The sequence below is a fragment of the Elephantulus edwardii genome, unplaced genomic scaffold (genome assembly GCF_000299155.1).
Source record: "Elephantulus edwardii isolate Elephantulus edwardi_28Jun2011 unplaced genomic scaffold, EleEdw1.0 scaffold00143, whole genome shotgun sequence".
Lineage (NCBI taxonomy): Eukaryota > Metazoa > Chordata > Mammalia > Macroscelidea > Macroscelididae > Elephantulus > Elephantulus edwardii.
In genome coordinates this window covers 7,411,951-7,420,859 of record NW_006399893.1, presented here as the reverse complement: position 1 = coordinate 7,420,859, position 8,909 = coordinate 7,411,951, and positions in this window count along the sequence as shown.

Sequence of the window (8,909 nt, the reverse complement as noted above, 5' to 3'; positions counted from 1 at the left end):
ACATCCTCCCACAACTCATCTGGTCTTCGCTCATTAGTGTTCAAGGCCTCAAACATGTTCCTGAGATGATTCTGAATTCAGGTGGTATGAAATTAAAGTCATATATCCTGATAGAGCATTTGGTTTATTATAAATATTTAGCATGAAATTTGGCTTCCAACCATAATGATATTTATTGAGTATCTATTGTGTGTCAGTGACTATTCTAATAGCAAAAGAGGATAAACATGACAATGTGTTTAGGGAGTTCCTATGAAATACTCATTGCCATCAAGTTAGAAACAGCTCACAGCTCCTCCGCAACTGGGGTTCTAAGGCTGTGACTGCACAGGATAGGAGTGCCCATCCCTCTTTTTGGAAGTGGGTGGTGGGTTTGAACCACCAGCAGGGGATGGTCATTGTAGTATCAACATATTTTAGGGAGTCCCTAGATATTACAAGTGAATAAATTACTAGATTGGAAATGAGAAGGTTGTAAGTTCAAGTCCACCCAAATATGCCTTAGAAGAAATGCAGTATTGTGAGTGATTGAATAATATCCATACACAAATAAGGAAGGTTTGTTAATACCACTATCATTCAAATATATACACCAACAGGTAGAGCCAAAGAGGAGAAATTAGAAGATTTTTACCAACTTTTGCAGTCTGAGATCAATCAAACATGCTACCAAGATGTTGTTGTTGTTGTTGTTGTTACGTGCTGTAGAGTCTGCTGTAACCCATAGAGACTCTAAGTACAGTAGCTCTGAAGCCTGCCCTGTCCTGAGACAGTCTCACTAATTCCAACACACTTAACCCCATTGCCCCAGTTACTGTATCAATCCATCTCATCCAGGGTGTACCTCTCCTGTGCTGGTAGCATTTCACTGATTTCCAGGCAATTAAAAAAAAAATTATACTTCATTTCATTGTATTTTACAGTAAAAGTAACAAATTTATAGTTTGTGGCAGCTCTGTATTAAGCCAGTCTGCTAGGGTCATTTTCAAAACAGCATGTGTTCATTTCATGTCTCTGTATTATACTTTGGTAATTATCGTAATATTTTAAATTTTTTAAATAATACCATCATCACTACATGGACTATAGTATAGTGTAAGTATAACTTTGGTTTTCTTCTCAAGTCCACCTTTGCTGTCTAAATTTCTTATGCACCTATTTAGTGATATTGTCCTGTATGCCTGCATCTATCACAATTGATAAACCAATGTTGGCATGTTGTTGTTAACTGAAGTCTATGGCTCATATTCAGGTTCATTCTTTGCATCAGTCCTATGGATTTTGACACATTTTTACTGTCATTTGTCCATCATTACACTGAAAAATATATAGAATGCTTTTTTTATTACTTTTCAGATGTATATTGCATTTGAACAGGGAGAGGAACTCAAATTGTCTCTGAAAATTCGTGAGAATTAATATCTAATAATGTATTTTTTACAGTGACAGAGATTCAGCTGTTGAGAGGTCCCCTCCTAGAAATCCTGTAACCACAAGGCTAGGTTAATAAGTTAGACTACCCAAACGTTGGTCTTCTATCATCTGTGGCTTGACTGCTTAGCCTGAGCCACTCCAAACGGTTTTGGCACCATCCACTCTTCAGACTCCATCTGTTCAACCACTTGTTAGAACCAGGCTGTCTTTCAAATGTAGTTTCAAATGTAGAATTTCTGCTGCCAACAGCATCTGACTAGATTTCAGCAGCTGCTCCTCATTTTGAAAGCCGCATTTTCCCCGTTAGAACCACTCCTTGCATTTCCCATGTAGAATGATTTTTTTAGATCCATCTTCCTCTCCGTTTGGGACAGGGAAGTCCAGGCAAAGAAAGTATAACTGGACATCTAAGTCAATGAGGAGCGCAGAAAAAAAAAAAGAACTCATCTCAGTCCAGTGCAGCATCCCACTATCTCATGTGGAAGGAGAATGACAAGAATGAGCTATGCCTAACATATCTAGTCAGCTGTAGAAGAAGTACCACAAGCAGATGACTTTAGCGAACATACAGTTAGAAACCAAGATGTACCCGATCCATGCCATAGTCTTTGCATGATCCTTTGCATTCCATTCACTCACTGTTGTTAATGTATCTTATTTGCTTGTTTGGTCTATTTCCTCCTGCAAAAGTTGGTAAAAATCTTCCATTCGCTCTGATTATTGGTGCACATATTTAAAGTGCACCAGATCTAGGCCACGGCCTTCACAATTACTTGCTATGAATCAGAAAGAATTGGAAGAAGAATTGATGCCTTCAAGTTGTGGTCCTGGAGAAGAGTCTTGAACACGGACCACCAAGAAAACAAATAAGTGTGTCTTGGAGAGGGTGAAACAAAGTTTCTCCTTGGAGGCTAAGATTTTTAAGCTCTGTCTCACATACTTCAGGTACATAGCCAGGAGACCAGTCTTTGGAGAAGGACATCATGCTCGGATGGGTGGAGGGACAACACAGAACAGGAAGACCCCCAGATGAGGTCGATTGAAACATTAACCAGGGTAATGAGCGTAGGTGTGTTGGGGTCAGTGGAACGGACTCAGAATAGGACAAATTTCAGAGCTGTTGTACATAGGGTTGTTATGAATTGCACTTGACTTAATGGCACATAACGAAAGCAACAAGTTTTGTGATGATGGAATTACAAATTCAGGATGCTGTCTCATTTCTGTCAACTCTAGGGATAAGTCCTTCTTTCTTGTTTAAGTATCTACAGATGTGGCATGCCTTGGAGAGTTCCATGCATCTTGATATCAGACTTCCCATGAGTGTAGAAAGTTCTTAGCACAGACCCTAAATCTGTTATCAGCTCTTATTTCTTCATGAGATTGAGATCCCTACTTCTCTGCTAGTTTCTCCTTCATTTCTGCTCTTGTAAGATAAAAATTGATCCAGGTCACACCCCCAGGAGCTCCTCCTCTATTAGATCAGGATTATAATCTGTGTAGAGGTGTTGCATCCCACCTTAATCCCTTTATAACTGATTGGCTGATCATATCACATCATTTCATATGCAATGATTACATCATTGCATAACTGCCAGATTACATCATTCCATCACTTCCAAACTTTTGAGAATCACAGCTCAGCCATAGTAATAAATATTTGAGGGGGGGGACCGACACAATTCTATCCATGTATGACATACTGTGAAGTTATATTTTTACTAATCATATATGGCTCTGATATCTTTTGATACCAAACATTCCTGACCCTACCACTGTAAGGCCATGCTGTAAAATATAAGCTACAAGATAATTCTGAATATGGAACATTGTATTTTATACTGATCTAATAAAATTTCACCTTCAGAAAAAAGAAAAAAAAGTATACCCCATTCCCCATTCCTATTTTGGTTGTCTGTAACAGAGTATTACGTTTGAGCAATTATGTGAAAATAGCAAGTACATATTAACATTCCACAGAACAGACAAAGTGTATCATTTCAACTAGAGCAAAACAGTTATATTATTTTGAAGACAATAGGACTCTTGGGAGATCGTTTCTTTATTGTTTCTATGATCTCACTATTTGTGAGAACAGGTAAGCTCCTCATTTAGATATGTGGGAGCTGAATTCAAAGAAAGAGCTGATTGAAGTTTGGCTTGTGTCCACTTGCAATTAAAGATCAGGAAAGGTAACTTTTATTGGATTAGAGTGATGACTCCATTGTATGCAAAGCTCTTATTCCTACCTGAGTCTACTCTAATATCCCAGACAAGATTGTAGCACCTCCAGGGTATTGAGAAGAGCCCAATTAAGCACCTTTATGACGTTAAAGAAGATGGAAGATGTGGCAGGTAGTTCCTTGACTAATTTCATTCATTCAAATTCTTCTACATGACAACAGAACATTGCTTTGGCACTTAATCACTCATCTGAGCAATGTTTAGTATGAGAAAGAATGTTTTTGTAAACATGACACTTCTATGTTCTCCAGGAACTTCTCCTCCAGTGAGAAAGATGTAGATAGAGCCTTTGACAGAACAGGCAGGAATTCACTCCTCCTGGTCCAGGACTGCAATGTTGGGAAGACATATGTTTTTTTTCCAAGTTTTCAGGATTATCATGATTCTAGAAATGTTAGGAATTTTCTAAAATTGTGTATAATGTGTAGCAAAAAGAGCTATGGACCAAACTCAAGAGAAATTTAGATCTAGTTACCACAACCTTACTTTGAAGAAATTGTCTTGATACTGGTACAATGATGGACACATAGGTCAATGGAATAAAATTGAGAATCCAGAAATCAGCACATCTACCTATGGTCAACTGTTTTTTGACAAAGAGATGAAATCAGTTAAGCAGGGAAATGACAGCCTTTTAAACAAATGGTGTTGGCAAAACTGGGAAAACTATCTGCAGAAAATTCAAGCAAGATCCTCACTTCACTCCATACACAAAATCTAACTCAAAGTGGATCAAGGACCTAGGACTAAAACTAAGGACTATTAACTTAATTAGAGAAAAGCTTGGAAGAAGTCAAGTAGTCCTAATCCACAACATAAACATTCTTCCAAGCTTCTGGAAAAACCTACAACCAGGAGAGGATAAAATAGATAAATGGGATATTCTAAGAATTAAATCCGTATGTACATCCAAAAACTTCTCCAACAGAGTAAAAAGGGAAGCCACAGACAAGGAAAAAATATTTGGTAAAGGCATGTCAGATAAAGGACGTATATCTAGAATTTATAGAATACTTGAGCGCCACAACAAGATAAAGGTAAATAATCCAATTGAAAAATGGGGAAAGGATATAAACAGACACTTCACCAAAGAAGACATTCACATGGCCTACAAACACATGAAGAACTGTTCAGAATCCCTAGCTCTAAGATAGATGCAAATCAAAACAACTATGAGATATCATCTCACCCCAGTAAGAATAGCAAAATTTAACAGAACAGCAAACATCAAATGCTGGTGAGGTTGTGGAGAAACTGGAACCCTTATTCACTATTGGTGGGAGTGTAAAATGGAAGGCAGTATGGTGCTTTCTCAAAATGTTGGAAATAGAAATACCATTTGACCCAGCAATTCCACTACTGGGAATATACCCTAAGGAGAGCATAAATGACATCCAAGCAGATATATGCACACCCATGTTTATTGTGGCTTTGTTCACAGCAAAGAGTTGGAAACAACCCAAATGCACCATCAACAAATGAGGGGATGCTGCATTGAAAAACAAGGAACTCATGAAATATACAAAATGGGTGACCCTGGAGGACATTATGCTGAGTAAAATATCTCAGTCACAAAAGGACAAATATTGCACTGTGCCACTGTTGTAAAATGGGACTGACATCGGAGTTGGGGGAACTTAAGAAAAGAGGTGATAAATAATGTATACTGCATTGAAACAGACAAGGGAGAGAACTGTTTAAAAGGAATTTAGGATTAGGTATTATTTTCATGACAAAATTACAGAAAAAGAAATGCATATTAAAGTGGACTGTGGACTGGGGGGGATTGAATAACAATGAAAGAATTTTTTTTTTTCTTCAAAGAGAAAAGCGAACTGGGAGAGTGGTGGGCATATAGAAAAATGTGCAGCAATGAATGAATGGGGGAAAATTAAATGGAAAGAATGTGCTGTAAAAATATATGTTGCATTAAAAAAAATCATTACTAAGAAACACATAGGGATTTCATAGTTTCATCAGTAAAAGGATAGCAACAATAACAGTCAACTCAAACTCTTTGCCTTGGAGTCAGAACTGACTCATAGTAGATCCTCCAATGGGTTTTTGGGAAGCTATAAATCCCACTGAAGAGGAATGCCCATCTTTCGCCCAGCTAGCTACTGATGGATTCGGACTGCCAGCAATAATAACAATAATGCGTTTCCCTAAAGGTAAAGGACTATGTTATCAGCTCTAAGTTTTTTTGAGCCCTCAGGTCTATGACATCATGATTTCTGCTTTACTAGACGGATAAAACCAACACAAGGGCTGGCCTTTGCAGAAGTGTTACTTATTTGATGGACTGAACACAGACCTTGTGCATCTGGACAACAGTGAGTTAAGATTTGATATTAGGTGTGGTTGAATTCACTTGAACCAAATCTTTGAAAGTTTTGCAGGTTTAAAGGAAAGATTATTTGCAGAATTTTCTCCCCATGATCTAAACATCTGAATTCATTGATGAATTAAAGATGATGTATAATAAAGCCAGTTTTAACAAACATTTAAAATGTTTTTGACAAAACATATTATTTTGAGAAAAACTCCTTAGGTTCCCCCCCATAAATATGATGGTGGTTTACAAGTAAACTGGGATTTACTGCAGAAAATCAAAGGAATCAAAGTATTTTTTTGTTATTTTTAAGAATCCCATCATTTATTTGAAAGGAGGCATCCATATGAGAACAATTATGGAACAGCTTGGCAGTATGTTCTTTAATATGCTTTGAATTGAAGGCCCAGATTTTAACTGCTGGCAGAATAAAGAAGGGAAAAGAGAAGGGAAGATTACTTGAATTTTGAGTCTTGAAGAAGTTAATAAAACATTTTCCAAGGTAGTCCCTAATATTTAAATTCACTTAAGACCCTAAAAACTACATTGGAATATGCAAGTTGCAGCCAGATCCTGAAAACAGGTCCTGGATGAATCCCTTCAATTGACAGCATAGGGTGGGAACAAGAGAAGTGAAAAAACTAACAAAGCCTGCTACTGGGAGGCAGGGACTTTATTCCATTATTGTGTCTATGCCAACATTGTTTCCCTATTACTAGTTATTTTCCCATTACTAGTGAGGAGACTAAGCCTCAGAAGGGTAAGCTGAAGCTTCACACAGTTAAGGACCACTTGGATTATGCTCTCAGTTGCTAACCAAACAGTAAGAGGTACAAATCCACACAGAGGCACCATGATGAGTGACTTGTCAATTCAATTGCAAAAATAAATCTAGCTATTTAAAACGTTTCAGAACACAGTTCTACTCACTCGTTCATGACATCACTATGATTCCTAACCTACTCAGCAGTACCTGCTAATAGGGATTTGAGTGCTAGTGTTAGACTTAGAACTCAGTCTAACCTGTCTGTTGCAATCAAATCAATTCTGAGAGTCAATTCCAACTCTTAGTGACCAATTAGTACATAGAACTGCACAATACAGTTTCCAAAGCTGTTAATCTTTATTGAAGCACACCACCACAACTTTCTCCTACAGAGTGACTGTTGTTGTTGCCGTGTATGACATCAAGTTGGAATAAACCCCATGGATGACCCTCCAGGAGGTATTAAAAAGCATTAAATTGCACAGGAGGAGATTGCTCATCTTCTCCCATGGACCACCTTCTGGCCTTGATCTACGTGCTTTTGGAATTAAAGCACAGCTTCTTACCTCAAGGACTAGAAGATTCAAACCACCAACTTTAGGTTGACAGACTGGCACTCAATAATATCAGGGCCTACCTGGATAAAAAGGCTCAGTGTGAATGTTGACCAAGCACACAACGAATTGAATGCAGGTCATCAGTTCGCCTTGCACAACCAACTAAATAAAAATCATGATTCGTGGAGGTTGCTACCCATGCCAAATATAAAGGAAGCAATAGAAGTTTAGTCAGACAATGGATTCCAAGCCTGGGAGACAGCCTGTCTGTACTTCTTATTCCCCCATTAGGTTTTATAAAGTACTTTGGCCAGAGATATATTGCAAAACAGCCTGAAGGCTATAAAAAGTAAATGTGTAATGGTATTGGCAGAGCTCAGAATGTCGCTACCAAGAATGCATACTACTGGGACCAGCGAGGAAGTGATTTCTGGCTGAAATCCACATTGAATGGAAAAGCTTTAATGGATGACTCTCCGTCAACAAGTTACTCCTTTCCATTTAATTGCCATTATCCATTATTTTCATTGTAAATCTTTCTGTATGTATATTCATGGATACACTGACAAACAGTAGTAGGCATTTTTATTTATGAAACACGTTCTTTTCTTCAAGTTGAATATCTAACAATACACTAAATGCTCCTCAATTTTCAATCCTATGTTATTAATTTTTGGCTCTTTATTTTTGCTGTTGTTTTACTGTTATTCTGGGGTTTTTCCCTTTGAAAATGTAAAACCTGGTTTTCTCTATTCTATCTTTCCTATGTGGAAATGACATTGCTATATCTTTTACTTTGTTGTTGTTGTTGTTATGTGCTGTCGAGTCACTTGCGACTCATATCAACCCTATGTACAACAGCCCTAAACTCTGCTCTGTCCTGTGCCAATTGCACCATCTCCGATACACCCACCCCTATTACCCCAGTCACTGAGTCAATCCACCTCATAGAGGGCCTTCCCCTCCTGCTCTATTCCTCCACCCTACCAAGCATGATGTCCCTCTCCGAGGACTGGTCCCTCCTTACAATATGTCCAAAGTATGTTAGACGGAGCCTCAGAATCCTTGCCTCTAAGGAGCCACTGGTTTAACCCTTTCCAGGACGAATCTGTTTGTTTTCCTAGCAGTTTATGGTACCCTCAATACTCTTCTCCAGCACCACAGCTCAAAGGCATCAATTCTCCTTCTATCCTCCCTAGTCATTGTCCAACTCTCTGATGCATAACAAGTGATTGCAAAGACCATGGCCTGTATCAGACTCACCTTAGTCTCCAGAAAGACACCATTGCTCTTCAGCACTTTGGAGAGGTCCCTAACAGCAGACTTTCCCATGGCAATACGTCTGTTAATTTCCTGGCTACTGGTGCCAAGAGTGTTGACTGTGGAGCCAAGCAAACTAAGGCTGTGAACAATCCCAGTCTCTTCACTATCCATCCTGATGCTGATCTTTTATGTTAGTTTGTAAAAATCAAAACAAAGCATCATGTGCTTACCAGGTAGCTTTGAAATTCTTTTATAGAAGAGTGACTCACTCAGCCGTTCCTGACTGGTCTTGTGACTTGTCCAATCAAGAGAA